Here is a 14,363-nt window from a genome sequence, read left to right as displayed (position 1 = left end):
GTATTCATGTACAGCTTCAACTGGTTCCCCATGGATTGTGGTTGCAGTCCTACATCCTCCATGCTTGGTGAAGTCAATGAACATCTCCTTGGTTTTTGTGACATTTAGCTCCAAAAAGGAGCTGTCACACCATTCCACAAACTCACTAAGGACAGGCCTGTGATCTTGGACAGAACCAGATAGCAGGGAAAGGAGAACAGTGTCGTCAGCAAACTTCACTAGATGACAATCAGCATGGCGGCTTCTACAGTCATCTGTGTACAAGATGAAAAGCAGTGGTGAAGATACAACCCTGGGGTGAGCCAGTGGACATGTATCTGATGTCAGAGAACCTCTTGTTGACCAGCACCTTCTGTGTTATTTGGGTGAGAAAGTGCCTGATCCACAGAATTAGCTGATGATCCAGGTTGAAACAGTTCATGAGTTTTTTAGCCAGCATGTGAGGTTGAATGGTCTTAAAGGCAGACAAGAAATCTGCAAATAGGAGCTGTGCAAAATAATTTGGGCTTTCTAGATGTTCAAGGATGGCACTCGTAGATTTTGGCATCATCTACCTTTTGCATGATATGCAAACTGAAGTGGATCCATCTTTGAAGCTGTGGTGTTTATAATGTGAGCTTTCACAATTCTCTCAAAGGCCTTCATGACAAGGGAGATTCTGGAGGGAAGATCAGGTAGTGTGTTGACATCCCCCATAGACAGCATTGGACCACACAATGATCCAAAACAGCCAAACAAGGCAAGAAATGGTTAATTCATTGAGTGCCAAAAACGTTGTTGTAAAGGCCATTGACTATGTAGAAATAGCGCCCTCTGTAGCTTTGGGGTATATGTGCAGTAAGTTCAGTAGTTAGTGAGGAGAGTCACGTTAGTTTGAAGGTCAGACAGGACAACGTGTCCACTGAGCAAGCTCTTTATGTTCGTGGCTTGTGTGCGTAAATGATAAGGGTGAGTGTTGCCAATTTCATTTCCAGTTACTGTAGTCATTTAAGATGTGAACTATGTTAGTTTCTAGCGAATTCTAATGATGTATAATTTGGTAATTTAGGCTAAATATAGCAAGCTACGAATGCAATATACTTTGAATGTAGCAAGCTAGCCATGCAATGCTCATGCTTAGCACTGTTTATTCCTGCACACTAATGTCATTCGTTTCATATAGTGTATAGTTTACTGTTAATATTTCATAGTGTTATAATTTCATGTAAAGATGTAAAGAACTATGTAGCATGTTGAGCTATTAGGCATTAATGAGAAATGAGTCAGCATAACTGTGAGGCTAATAAGCTAGTTTACGGTGTTATTCCTCTCATAGCCACAAGGGTTACATGCAGGGCTTGAAAACGAAATTATTATGACCGCTGCGCAGCGAAGAGTGGTGAAGTCCCACCCCTTCCGTTTGCCTCCATGGGACCTATCTTTCAAAAAAATTTGAACGGCAATCTATGGCGAAAAATAAATTATTTTCTGGTCCCGGTTGACTTGTGCCTTGAATTACCCATATGATGTTTGTCAATTTTAAAGACAATTTTTCATGTAAAGACATTTGCAGTTTGTTTCGTAACTATTGAATTACAACATTGTGAAAGATCGTAATTCCAACGACTACAAACCCATCAGTCGCGCTAGTGACGTTAGCTCATTCACAGCCACACTAGATTGTACAAGCATACCAGCAACAGGTCTTAATTGGGCTTTCCTTGCCGAAGAAAATACCATGAGTCAGAGGATTAAACACATCAGGCAAGTTGTATTCGTCCATAGACTGTACATTACATACTGTTAAGTGACATAGCAGGCAGCAAGATGCAACCGTTAACTAGCATAACAGCTCTTATCGTTTCATTACGTTGGTGACGTACATCGTTCGAGGCGAGAGATGTAGTCCACTGAGTGGATTCGCACAAAACCAACATAACTTTTGAAGTCTATCGAACAACAGTACTTTCTTGACGTTAAAAATTATTATCTTTTAAATTTACACACATCATATGTGAAATTTGTGGCACAATTCAAACTGGACCAAAAAAATAATTGTTATCTGTCCATTAACTCCCGTTCATAATTTTTTGAAAGATAGGTCCCATGGACCGGAAGTAGAAGGGGCGGGACTTCACCACTCTATAGGTTTAGTCAGATTTTTTTTTTTTTTTTTTTTTTTTTTTTCCGCATGTCCAAATTTCCGTCAAGGATTCCCGGGACACTGAAAGACCGGGGTAGACAAAACTTGGTGGGCATGTAACCCATATGGATAGCATGGCATCGTTTTTCGTTTTGATCTGTAGCCCCCCCGCTGGACTGCACCCCCCGAAAGGAGGGTAGGGCAGACACAGTTTTCTGTGAATATCTCGAGAACCGTAAGGTTTAGGAGGACCTTTTTTGTTTTGTATGTTGATCTCAAGGGGCTATGTTAACCCATTCCATGTGCACACATGTGCATAAACAGATACACACGCACATTCACAGTAATCATACGTATGACACATACTCACACAGTAGACATATGTACGCATGCATGCACATGCACAAAGACACATACGCAGGCAAACACACACACACACACACACCCACACACATAAACGTGTACACGCACACATGCACACAATTCAAGAATTTCTCAGAATTATGAACAGGCAAGATGGGGGTGGGGTTGTATAAAATCAATTTTACATGTGAAATCTATGAACTAATCATGTTTTGGTACTTGTTGTCTAGCAGATACCAGTGAGAATTGAGTGTAGATAATGCAATTTAGTGAAACAGTTAGAATCATATAGGCCTTTCAGCGTGATTTATTTTTGTGGAAGAAATGTGCTGGACTGGGCGGCGGTCATATTTTGTACCGCTCTGCGGTACATTTAGTTTTTCAAACGTTCCGTTCCGAACGGTTCAGGTAGGCCTATGTTTAACGTTTTCGTTCTTGCATGCGTTCCGCCACCAACATATCGGTCCTGAACCGGTTCGGAACGCAAAATATCGTCCGTTCTTAAAGTTCCGGCAGTGTTTGGCGGGCCTATCAAGTTTGTGGACTTTACCTTAGAATAGACGTACTCATTATTTCCCCTTGATTTAGCCTATACCGTAGCTATGCCCAAAAATAATAAATCACAGGCGGCATCCAAAAACATTCAGATGGGCTATCCATCCCATAGCCTAAAGACTTACTGTAGGCCTAACCTATGCCTATAAATAATTTCTTATCAAAAATATTTCTGGATACGTGCTAAACTCCTTACCTGGTTGTAGCCTAAGTTTTATCCATATGGAGATCTTCAAAGGCTTGCGCTATAATTCCAACCCTGTTTATAAACGAACCTGTCTGTTGCTGACAAGGCCTATCTCAAATTTCCCGTTTAACTCTTCTACATAGAATAGGCTATAATTGCGCAAACATTTCAAATCCCGACTTTAAAACGACAAGGCGTGGACTGGCAAAATAGGCTATTACGCATAGGCTACAAACAATTTCCAAATCAGTTTCAGTAGCCTACGCTACGAGCTGGCCTAAGATCCGAAGTGGCAGACGGATAGGTTACATTACAACAGCAAGACAAAATATACACATTTGGTCCATTTATTTATTTATTTATTTATTTTCAAACTGCAGAAATCAAATGATTAGGCTGTTTGCCTACAATCAAACGAGTAGAACACTTAGGATATGCTTTTGTGAAATTTTATAAGATATATAGAGAACGAAAAAAACGTTATTAACTGGTTTTGTGGATTTCAGAATAACTTTTCTGTTCCGGAACAGTTGAAGACCATTTTGTCAAACTATTCTGGCAACGTCTCGTTTCATAACTTGATTGCATTTTTGTCCGCTTTTCATCACATTATTATGACCATTAAATGTAGGCTATTTTGCACGCTAAAATCTGATTCATCACAGGTAAACACAATAAATAATGGGAACGTAAGATGGATTATGTATTCTAAGTTGTAATTCCTCTGTATGTCCTGTTGGTGACCTCAGTGAGAAGTACTGTTAAGACGCTCTTAGCCGGTAACGAGTACTCTGGAGCACTCGTAGATCTACGAGTGTTTTCACGACGCTCTTAAGCTACGATGGTTTCGGGAAACAGTCGGCAAATCTTAAGACGTTCGTAAGAGGGACTTTACGACGCTCTTAGGCTTAAGATGCTTTCGGGGAACTGGGCCCAGAGCCATTTGAGGTTTGAAAATCATGTCTCAGCGGAGACTGAACGCGTTGTCAAAATACCAACTCCCCAAATGCGCTATGGCTTTTAAAGGTGATAGGAGATGGCAGTCTCATTGGTTTGTTGCATGTGGATTCTTTTTTATGATGTGGAATGAAGTTTGTGTTGCCCAGAAATGCACGGGAAATATGTTGGAATGAAATTAACCTAAACTATCAGGGCGTTTTATGTTAATATCGTAGCCTACATAAATGCCATAAATGCCGTGGTATCAAGACTGGCCATCGGATTACAAAATTGCATGTTATGTGGTAGGAACGTTAAGAAAGCTTCACTGAAATATTAATATATTCATAGTTCAAAATTTAGGATCATCGGTGGATGCCAATCAAAGTCGTTAAAGTTCCATTTGGCAAACACATGCTACCCACCCCTGCTGCTGCGTGCGGTTGCCCTCCGCAGCAGCAGCAACAGCTACAGCTGTGCCTGTGCGTGCGGATAGAGATTTGGATCTCATCTGTTGGAATCTGTTGCGAATTATGTGTTATGAACTTTATTTTTTATTTTATTTTTTTAAATTGAGCTCAAGATTTTAAAAAAAGTGGTGGGTACAAAATGACTCATGACGAAAACTGATAGGTACGTGTACCCCCCCCCCCCCCCCCCTAATTCTACGCACCAGCTGTAGTAAGCTAGCCTATTTTAAACTCCCCCCAAAGTTAACTGGTAAAATGTAGCCAAGCCAGCTGCTTCAGAACTATACTGTTTGGTCTAATCTAGGTTTTAGGATAACTTTTGCCCTCAAGGAACAATATAGTACCTTGATAATATTAGTCTAATAATTGACGATTTTTTTATAGCTTCACCTATTCCAAAGAGCAGCATCCGCCAGTGATGTGTGTATGACAGGAACAGGGGAGAGACAGAGAGAAATAAAGAGAGAAGAGGTGTAGACTAACAAAGACATTAAGGAGAGACCATAAATAAATTATCTATACATTTATAGGGTCCCCTGTAGAGCATTTAGGAACTGCTATCTGGCTCACAACTTCACTGTCTCTTACTTGGGAAGAACCCAATCTCTCTTGTTTTCTTGACCTCTTGTGAAGGCCCTTCTCTCTGTTGTCTCTCTATTGCATTACAAAACTGCTTTTTAGGTCATTTTAGGTTATATTCAAGGGTAGCATATTATTGTCTCATTTCCAGTTCTATCTCTGTAGGTTACTTTTTTGCCTGTTATTTCTCTTGGTTTTAAATACCACTTTCAAATCAACCTAAGCACATAACATATTTACTATTTCAGCTCATTGTTATTTATTCTCATAGCCTGCAATGCAGACTGGCATGTTTTCAGCATTGTACTTTTCATTTCCCTCATTCCATCTGAAGTTGCCATGGTGCCTATTTAAACTTTTCTACAGCTTGTTTTTACATTGTAACTTGGCCCTTTTCATTTCTGCTTTGTCTTCTCTTGCTCTTGCACCTTTGTGAAGGGTTCTGTTTTGTCTCCAGCACACTTTCAGGAATTAAGGAGGCTAATCCATGACTTTGTTATTAGGGCTCACTTTATCATTTTTTGAATGACAAAATTACCTTGCAAAACATGGCACAGCTGTAGTAAGTGCCAGCAAGTTCATCAATATTCAATATTCTCTGGTTTATATGAATGAGATAGATGGTGGTCAGAGTAACCCGGGGAGGAGGGGGGGGGGGTCTCCTTTTATGGAGACATACCACTGGTTAGATGGCCATTGACCATATTAGTAGGTTGCCAGACCTCTATGGCTTAAAACATATCCACAAACTGAAGTCAGTAACCTCCAATGATCAAAGGAGTTATTCCATACGTTATGATTTTTTCACCTATTCCAACAGTACATTCTACAGTGTTTGTCACCAGTATGTATGGCAATCCAATATTACATGTATAATATGTATGTTACATGCATTTGAGCTTGATATAAATAACAAATCTGACTATTGTTTACAATAGATGCATATTGTTTGCAAACAAATCTCACACTAGCAACCACAGGCTTCTGTAATACACTCTCATAGGCAGCATCTTTATATTTCCTGCGAAGGTCACACACAAACCCATAGTTTCAAACTAATGGGAATCTCGTAGAAGTTTATAGCATGTGTGGAAGTACCATAAGTACACGTCAGATGACATTTATCTATTCTTTTTCAAACATAGCTCAAAACACATCATAGCTTAAAACACATGTACCATTGTATCACTGCCATACTGTTGATGAACAATACTCTCATACATTTAAAGCAGTCAGCAGGCATTTGGGACAGGAATCTCTCACATGCCAAAGTGCTGAGTGACATTGTAATCCGTATCTAACCTCCAAACAGACACACACACGCTTCATCTCTGTCTATCCAGCCTCCTCCAGCACTCTGTTGAAGGTTAATCCCAGTCAGAGAACAACAGAACTATAAATAAAAGCAGCTTTGTGAAATTCAACACTTGGTAAGTGGCTGAGCATGGTTAAATATAGTTCAAAGGCCCTGCGTTTCTCAACATTTGGTCAGTGTTTTGTTATAGAAGTGTAACTTATCTTAGTATTCAAGGATTCAAAGAACTTTATTGTCTATCACAATGTAAGATATTTTTCCTGGGTTAGAGGCTAATATAGGGAATTTGGGTAGAGTATAATAAAAAATAGAGTATAATAAAAAAAAGTCATCAGAGGCAAAGAGCTGACCTGAGACCTGCTGGATGGGGTAAATCTGGTCATGATAGATTTGATATACAAAGCATTCTTAGCTCCAGTCAAGGCCTCATTGTCTTCAGTGTACATGTAACAGCTGTGCTGCTACAACCTTGTTACTCTATGATACAGTGGAATAAACCTATTAAGTGTACCAGTTAATTACTTACATGTACATATGACCTGTATGTTATGTCTTCGATGTCTTGGAACAGGTCTACTAATTCACTACATAGTACATATATCAACTGTGTTGGTACACACTTATTGCTCTTTGATACAGTGGCATTAACCCATTAAAATGAAGTGTACCAGTTAAGTACTTACAATTACATATTACATGTATGTTGTGTCATTGGTGTCTTGGAACATGTCTGCCATTACCCTACATACTGTAGTACATGTATCAACTGTGTTGGTACACATTTATTACTCTTTTGATACAGTGAAATAAACCCATTAAAATAAAGTGTACCAGTTAAGTACTTACATCTACATTTATACATCCTGTCAATGATGTTATGCATCCTGTAATTGATGTGTTGAAACGTGTCTGCTGTTACACCACACAGTACATGTGAATTAGTAGACCTGTTCCAAGACAAGACCTGTTCCAGTTTATTCCACTGTATCAAAGAGTAACAAGGTTGTAGCAGCACAGCTGTTACATGTACACTGAAGACAATGAGGCCTTGACTGGAGCTAAGCATGCTTTGTATATCAAATCTATCATGACCCGATTCACCCCATCCAGCAGGTCTCAGGTCAGCTCTTTGCCTCTGATGAAAATTTAGGCAAATTGGCAAAGTTTTGTAAAAGCACTCAGTATTACAATGTAACAACTATATGTAGGTACCCACAAATACATAATGCAAGTACAATGATAGTACCTGATAGTACATGTTGTTACACAGGTTGTACCACTGTACCTAATTAGGTAAGTACACTGTAACAGCGACACATTAAAATAAAGTGTTACCAAAAAAACAAATGAATGAAAGATGCACATATCATTTTATGCACAGCATGTTTAATGAGTATCTGTGCTAAGTTGCATTATCAGGTAGTGTTCTGTCCTTATTTAACATGCATATCAGTCTGAATGAGACTTTGGCTGGTGGAGTTCTTGTGGGATCTCTCTCTGGCCAGAGGTGCTAAAAATATCTGCTCGATGGGAGCAACTCAAAGTGAATAAGTTGTGAAGGTCCCTGATGGAGTCTAGGACTGAGAGGTACCAGTGAATTTGCAAAGTTTTTCTTTGCTTCTCACTGTCAAGAGGTTGCACTCTTCTCTTCTGTGCTCATGTACAATACATAAAGATCATTAGCTGTGATCCTTTTTTTCATGAAAATGTATTACTAAATAGTCCAAAGGACATTTCTACCAGCTATATTGTGACTTAACATTATACATTTTAAGTAGTGCCAGCACCTTGACCATGGAGTTCACCTTGAAGTTTTCTTTGGCACTTTGTCTTCCAATTCACACACTATTCTTCTGTTCAGTCTGGTCATTTTTTTTCCCGCTTGCAGCCACATCCAGGGAGGTTAGACACAGTCCCATGGACCCTAAACTTAATATTATGTGCAGCTGAGGTCACTGAAACATCAAGCTGCTCAAGGATGGCCTGATAGCCTTTACCATTAATATTCTTGTCTATAATTTTCTTTCTGATCCCCTCACACAACTCTTTCTTTTGCTTTCTCTGGTCCACTGATGTCTGGATTGACAGATTCCTAAGGACTGAAAACTAGATCTCTTTGGAGAGATCACTTATGACTTCAGACTTCCACTACACTGCTTTCCAGAGCTCTCCAGACGGCCAGCAATGCTACCTACCGGCGCTATATGTTGCATTGTCGGAGGTCCGTCCATCGAGCTGCTGATCTGTGGGCTGACCAGCATCTGCCTGGAGAAAACGCTCAGGACCTGTGCTTCCGAAGCTCTACGGATGGGTAGCGTGTTAAAAAGTAACATACCATGTTGTACGTTGTTCACACCAGGAGAATCATCACTGTCTAATGCCCATTGACTTGATATGGAATGTTTATGTTGTCTTTGTCTATGTCTATCCCTGTGTGAAGCACCTTGTAAGTGGCCATTGTGCTAGTGAATGCACTATACAAATATATAAAAAAATAAATACCTACTTTCATGTACGCCCAAACAATTTTTATATCATCAGACACAATTTGAGGCAGTCCCAGTAGCATTTCACAACATTTTTTCAGGAGTTGAAATTAAGAAATGCGAGAAAATAGGCAAAATCTTATGTCCAGGAGAAATAGATTAGACAGAAAAGAGATCTCATTTGAAATGTTCTGGGATGTGTTAAATACCAGCCATGGCATGACATGGACACTAAAATGCACATTCTGAAAAAAAATGTTCACATTATTTCTGATCAATTATTATTAGACTATTCACATTTTACTACTATCACAATCACACCACCATGTTATTATGACCGCATTTGTCCCATTTTTTTTCTTCTTTTTTTTTAATTTATTTATTTATATATATTTTTTTCGCATGCCCAAATTTCCGTCAATGATTCCCGGGACACTGAAAGACCGGGGTACACAAAACTTGGTGGGCATGTACCCCCACATGGATAGCATGGAACCGTCATTTTTCGTTTTCATCTGCAGCCCCCCCGCTGGACTGGACCCCCCGAAAGGTAGGGGGGTAGGTAGGGCAGACACAGTTCTCTGTGAATCTTTTATGGTATGTTGGTCTCAAGGGCCCACATCAACCTGGCTCATAATCACTCATTTGTGATTTGCCCCCCCCCCCCCAGTAAAAAATGAAAATCAGTAGGATTAAAAGAAAGCCAAAATAAATATTCATCATCATCATGGCTGCATTTTCAGTATTGGCGAGAAGTAGTCGTTTGTCCACTAGATGGCGCATCGTTGCAGTGAGACGTAATTTTGTTGGACGTTAAAAGTGGGTTGGAAAAAACAATGGACGCTTCATACAAGGACTGTAATTTACCGCAGCGAACATCTAATAAGGATAGGACGATGTTCACATGAAGTGTAATTCCCATTTCTTCTTGAAGCCGAAATAAATCTCAGGATGTTTATCGGACATGCTTGGTTTTTACTGCAGGTACGTTAATCTTGTAATATCAATAAGGACCTAGGTAATGTTACCGTTAGCGTTGGTTGAGTGATGGAAGCATTTGATTTATTGCATTTGTAGAAAACTATAAATGCGGTTATACCAAGCAAATGTATAGCAGCACTGTTTGTATCTTTCGACTGTCATTTATTGCACGTGCTACAAAATCATTCTGTGCAATGGAAGATTTACCAATGTTACACCGGTCTGATACAGTTTTGCCTATACATGCGTGAGACTGAGACGCCTGTTTATTTTGTTTTAAGTGCGTGCAGGGTGTGAGAGGGGAATCGATGTGCTTTGATTACAGCTTGGTAGTTGTAGTCTGTGAAATTAAAAAGCACGTGTGTGTGAAGTATCCAAACAATGACACCTTCATTTCATTATGGCTGCTTTAGCAACACACCTTAAGCTACTGTGTAGTGGGTCCCATTTAGAAGTGGCTACTTCATTCGCGCTTTCCTTGACTCATGGAGCTGCGTGAATGTTATTACAACTTTTCGCCACGATATCACAGTTTAAGTCCGCCTGATACTGTAAGGCGTAAGCCATTGGTTTCCAAAGGAGATTTTATTTGTGTCGCCAGCATAGCCTATTGACAATTTATGTTGTCAATAGGCCTACCTTATAATCCTACCTGTAGCTTAGGGAAGGATCTTTCTATCTTTCTAAGGACCTTTCTATTAGGATCTAGTTTGTTAGTTACCGTTTTGTCATAACTCCCTGATGCATTTTTGCATTTAGAATAGCCAGAGCGTGTATATCTCAATCGGAAAATTAAACAATATCGGGTGCCTATGGACTAGGCTGGGTGAACCCAGCCTGATCTGGCCACTATTTATTTTTTGATTTCTTAAAAGATTGAGCTTGGTCTGATGAAAGCCAGACTAGCCATGGACCTCAGTTAAACAATGCAAGGGAACATGAATCAGCCTATATTTGCACTAACAATAACGGACAAAAGCTCTTCAACTTTGGCCCGTTAAAATGTGTATGAACAGTCTAGCGACGCATTTCATCAAGGCCCATTTGGACATGTCAGTTATTTGCACCACTGGTTAGATGTAAAACAGCATTTCGTTTCAGACTAGGCTACTGTTAACTAATTTGTGCATTAACAATAACGTTTCAGACTACTGTTACTTAATTTGTGCATTGACAATAAAGTATTACATGAACTAAAGATGACTAAAATCTTATGTAGAAGAAGAAACATTCACAAAAAATCCATCCATCCAAAAATGACCTTTGTTTTTGATAGCTGTTGAAAACGGCATGGAACTGACAGAGATGTTTTTGTTTAAAAATACATAAATAAATAAATAAATAAATAACATTATGCTGACACCTTTTGCTTTTCCCAAATACAATGTAGCCTACAGGTGTAAGTGACCTTTCATCAATCCAGTTGCAATGGATGAACTGTGATGAACTGCCCTACTTGTGATTGTTTAGAGATTTTAAAGGTTTTATAACAATTCTACAATCTATTCACCTTTTCAGCACCAGTAGGGTACTTTCTGTGCAGCCGCACACACACACTCAGGCATGCCAAACAAGCATACACAAAAGTTTCAAGAGTGGGGGATGGAGTAAAATATGGAGACAAATTGAAGTGTGATTTATTTTCGCGGAACGGATGTACAGGACTGAGCGGCGGTCATATTTTGTACCGCTATGCGGTACATCTAGTTGAACATCTGTTAATATAGTATGAGACTCCTACTACAGATGGGGTTTTATTGTGGGCCAAGCAGCGAAGCTGTGAAGGCACCCATTGTGTTTGTACTAGGGCTGTCAATCGATTAAAAAAATTAATCTAATTAATTACATACTCTGTGATTAATGAATCTAAATTAAACGCATATATAATTTTTGCTGAGAAAGTATTTTAAATATTTAAATTCAAATGAATCATTGAATAATCAGCATTAATGACATTGAAGTTCAAAAACTCTTTTATTATTATTTTTACTGTTCAAATAATGGCCATAATAATCTATGATATGACCTAATATGCTGAGGAAATAAATTCAAAAGTGCTTCGGGAAGAAGTTTTTTTCACATACAAGGCATTTCAGTCCACAGATATAACCTAGGGGACACAATGAAAATAAATGAACACTCCCCTCAATGTCAACTCTACAGTATTTCTTTCTATTGATGTGCGACTTTAGAGTTGACAAACTCCGGTGATATGCAAATTCCTTGCTGCAGACATTGCAGATGACTTTTTATTTTAATCAACACTTTATTTTTGTCAACACCATCAGGCCGTTTTTTAAAAGTGAATGTTCCAATCAATGATCTAGGCAGCACATTTTCTTCTCTCTCCTTCATTTTACAGTAATGGTTACTAACTAGAACGGCTCGGGGTCAAAGGTCATACAGAATTGATTAATCTGCGTTATTTTTTTTAATCAGTTATTTTTTCTCAAATTAATTAATCGAAATGAATCAGTTATTTTGACAGCCCTAGTTTGTACCATTTCTTATTCTTCTTCTCCATTGGAAGTCTATGCAGCCCATAGAACCGTCCTGTAAAAAGGTGTGAAATTTGGCACATTGATTCAGGACAGTCCCATAATTCATTTCACCAAGTTTTATGTCTGCAACACAGGCACTCTAGTGCCACCAAAGTTGCCGTTGCATCCATGCACTTAACCTTTGAACCGTATGCCTGATTTTGATCATCGAGATATCGTTGGAATCCTTGGATGAAGCTCATGCACCCCATGACATCAATTTCCGCCATGTTGGACCTTCTGCCATATTGAATTTCATCAAAAACACTTAAAGGTTTTCACAGGTCACAAAATGTCCCAGATTTTCACAAAACTCCAAACAAATGCATTGTTTTTTTTCTGAAATATAAATATTATAATATATTTTCAGAATGAATTCTGATGTAAAGTTATTGCAAAGATCCTCTTGAACTGTCAGTCAGCACGCCAGCCAATCACACTTTTTAATTCAGTGGTAGGCCCGCCCCACCTAGTAACTGTTGCTATGTCCAACTTTAGCTCACGTCCAAAATGAAGTGAACAGCAGCCTGTTAGTTAGATAGATAGATAGATAGAGTATCTATCAATATATTTATTGATCCCCAAGGGGAAATTCAAGCTAATTCAAGCGTTAACTGTCTGTGCAGTCTCTCGTATATGTTTGCAATAAGAGTTCGACAAAGAGATAATAGCCTAGTAGATCATGAAAAATGGTGAGCAATACAATCCAAAGTTTGCTGATTTCTACATTGTTTGTTACGCTAGAACACTTGTTTGGCTGTAGCCAATTTAATGTTACAAATGTCTGTAAGCCTATCATGAGCCTAATAGTTTATTTTAGGCTATAAAATAAACAACATGCCTTCTGTTTTGGCAATGGCAAGTCAAGTAGGACAAATAGCCTACAATGCAAAATGTGAAAAAGAACCCAGGGTGATGTGTTCACAATGTACAGATAATGCGAACCGTGCCGCGGACTTCAAAGCGAACTGCGCTGAGAACTACCTCCCAAGGTGGTCTCAGTTCGGTTTGCGTTAGAGGGGTCTGAGTTTGTTAGGCATGTTCACATATGCACAAAAAAAGTGGAGTCATTGATCTGAGTTTGTTTAAAAGGCTGAAAGGGACCAAGTGTGAAAACCCTCTAAAAAGTTTTCACAGGTCACAAAATGTCTCTGATTTTCACGAAACTTGGCACAGATGATCCTCAAACCAAGCCTCACAAATGCATTGGGTTTTGGAAGCATATTCAAAACCGTTCGCCTGTCACGACCAATCAAAATTGGCGGCAAAGCGGCCAAACAGGAAGTGAACTCATATCTCAGCAAGGCTTTCACGTATAAAAAACTCAAACTCGGTACATTATGAGGAGGCTCAAGAAATTTGGTGACTTTTGACCACTACGGGGGTACTATAATCACAGGTGGTAGGCTCATGTCCCAGCAAAGCTTTCATGTATCGAAACCAAACTTGGTACGTGGACTTGGGACCCAACCCCGAGGACGGAAAATAAATGTAGTGACCGCTGACCACAAAGGGCGTTATAATTAGTAACACTTTCACGTATCGACACCAAACTTGGTACATGGACTTGTGAACACATTCTGAGGACGCACAATACATTTGGTGACGTTTGACCACTAGGGGCGCTATAATTCAGCATCCTGATGGCTTGTGGATAGAAACGGTCAGTCTCTAATGTAACAACATTGAGTTGCCATGACAACTCCTGATTAACTGCTTGGCCCCTTCATTGCTGCTTGCAGCTGTATTTAATATTGGTATTCTGTATACGCCTTCATTACCACACAATAAATGAATGTAGTGCTTTGTAAATATATGACAAGAAG

General features: G+C 39.2%; 1 long non-coding RNA gene across 1 annotated transcript; it reads left to right on the top strand.

The window, feature by feature from the left end:
* The first annotated feature begins 784 nt into the window (after window positions 1–784).
* Window positions 785–9,046, top strand: LOC121696878. Its single transcript, XR_006026340.1, has 2 exons — window positions 785–948; window positions 8,619–9,046. It is a non-coding gene; the product is annotated as an uncharacterized LOC121696878 (long non-coding RNA).
* Window positions 9,047–14,363: the final 5,317 nt, after the last annotated feature.

This window comes from Alosa sapidissima, chromosome 22 (assembly GCF_018492685.1).
Source record: "Alosa sapidissima isolate fAloSap1 chromosome 22, fAloSap1.pri, whole genome shotgun sequence".
Classification (NCBI taxonomy): domain Eukaryota; kingdom Metazoa; phylum Chordata; class Actinopteri; order Clupeiformes; family Clupeidae; genus Alosa; species Alosa sapidissima.
This window is presented reverse-complemented; position numbering and strand designations above follow the sequence as displayed.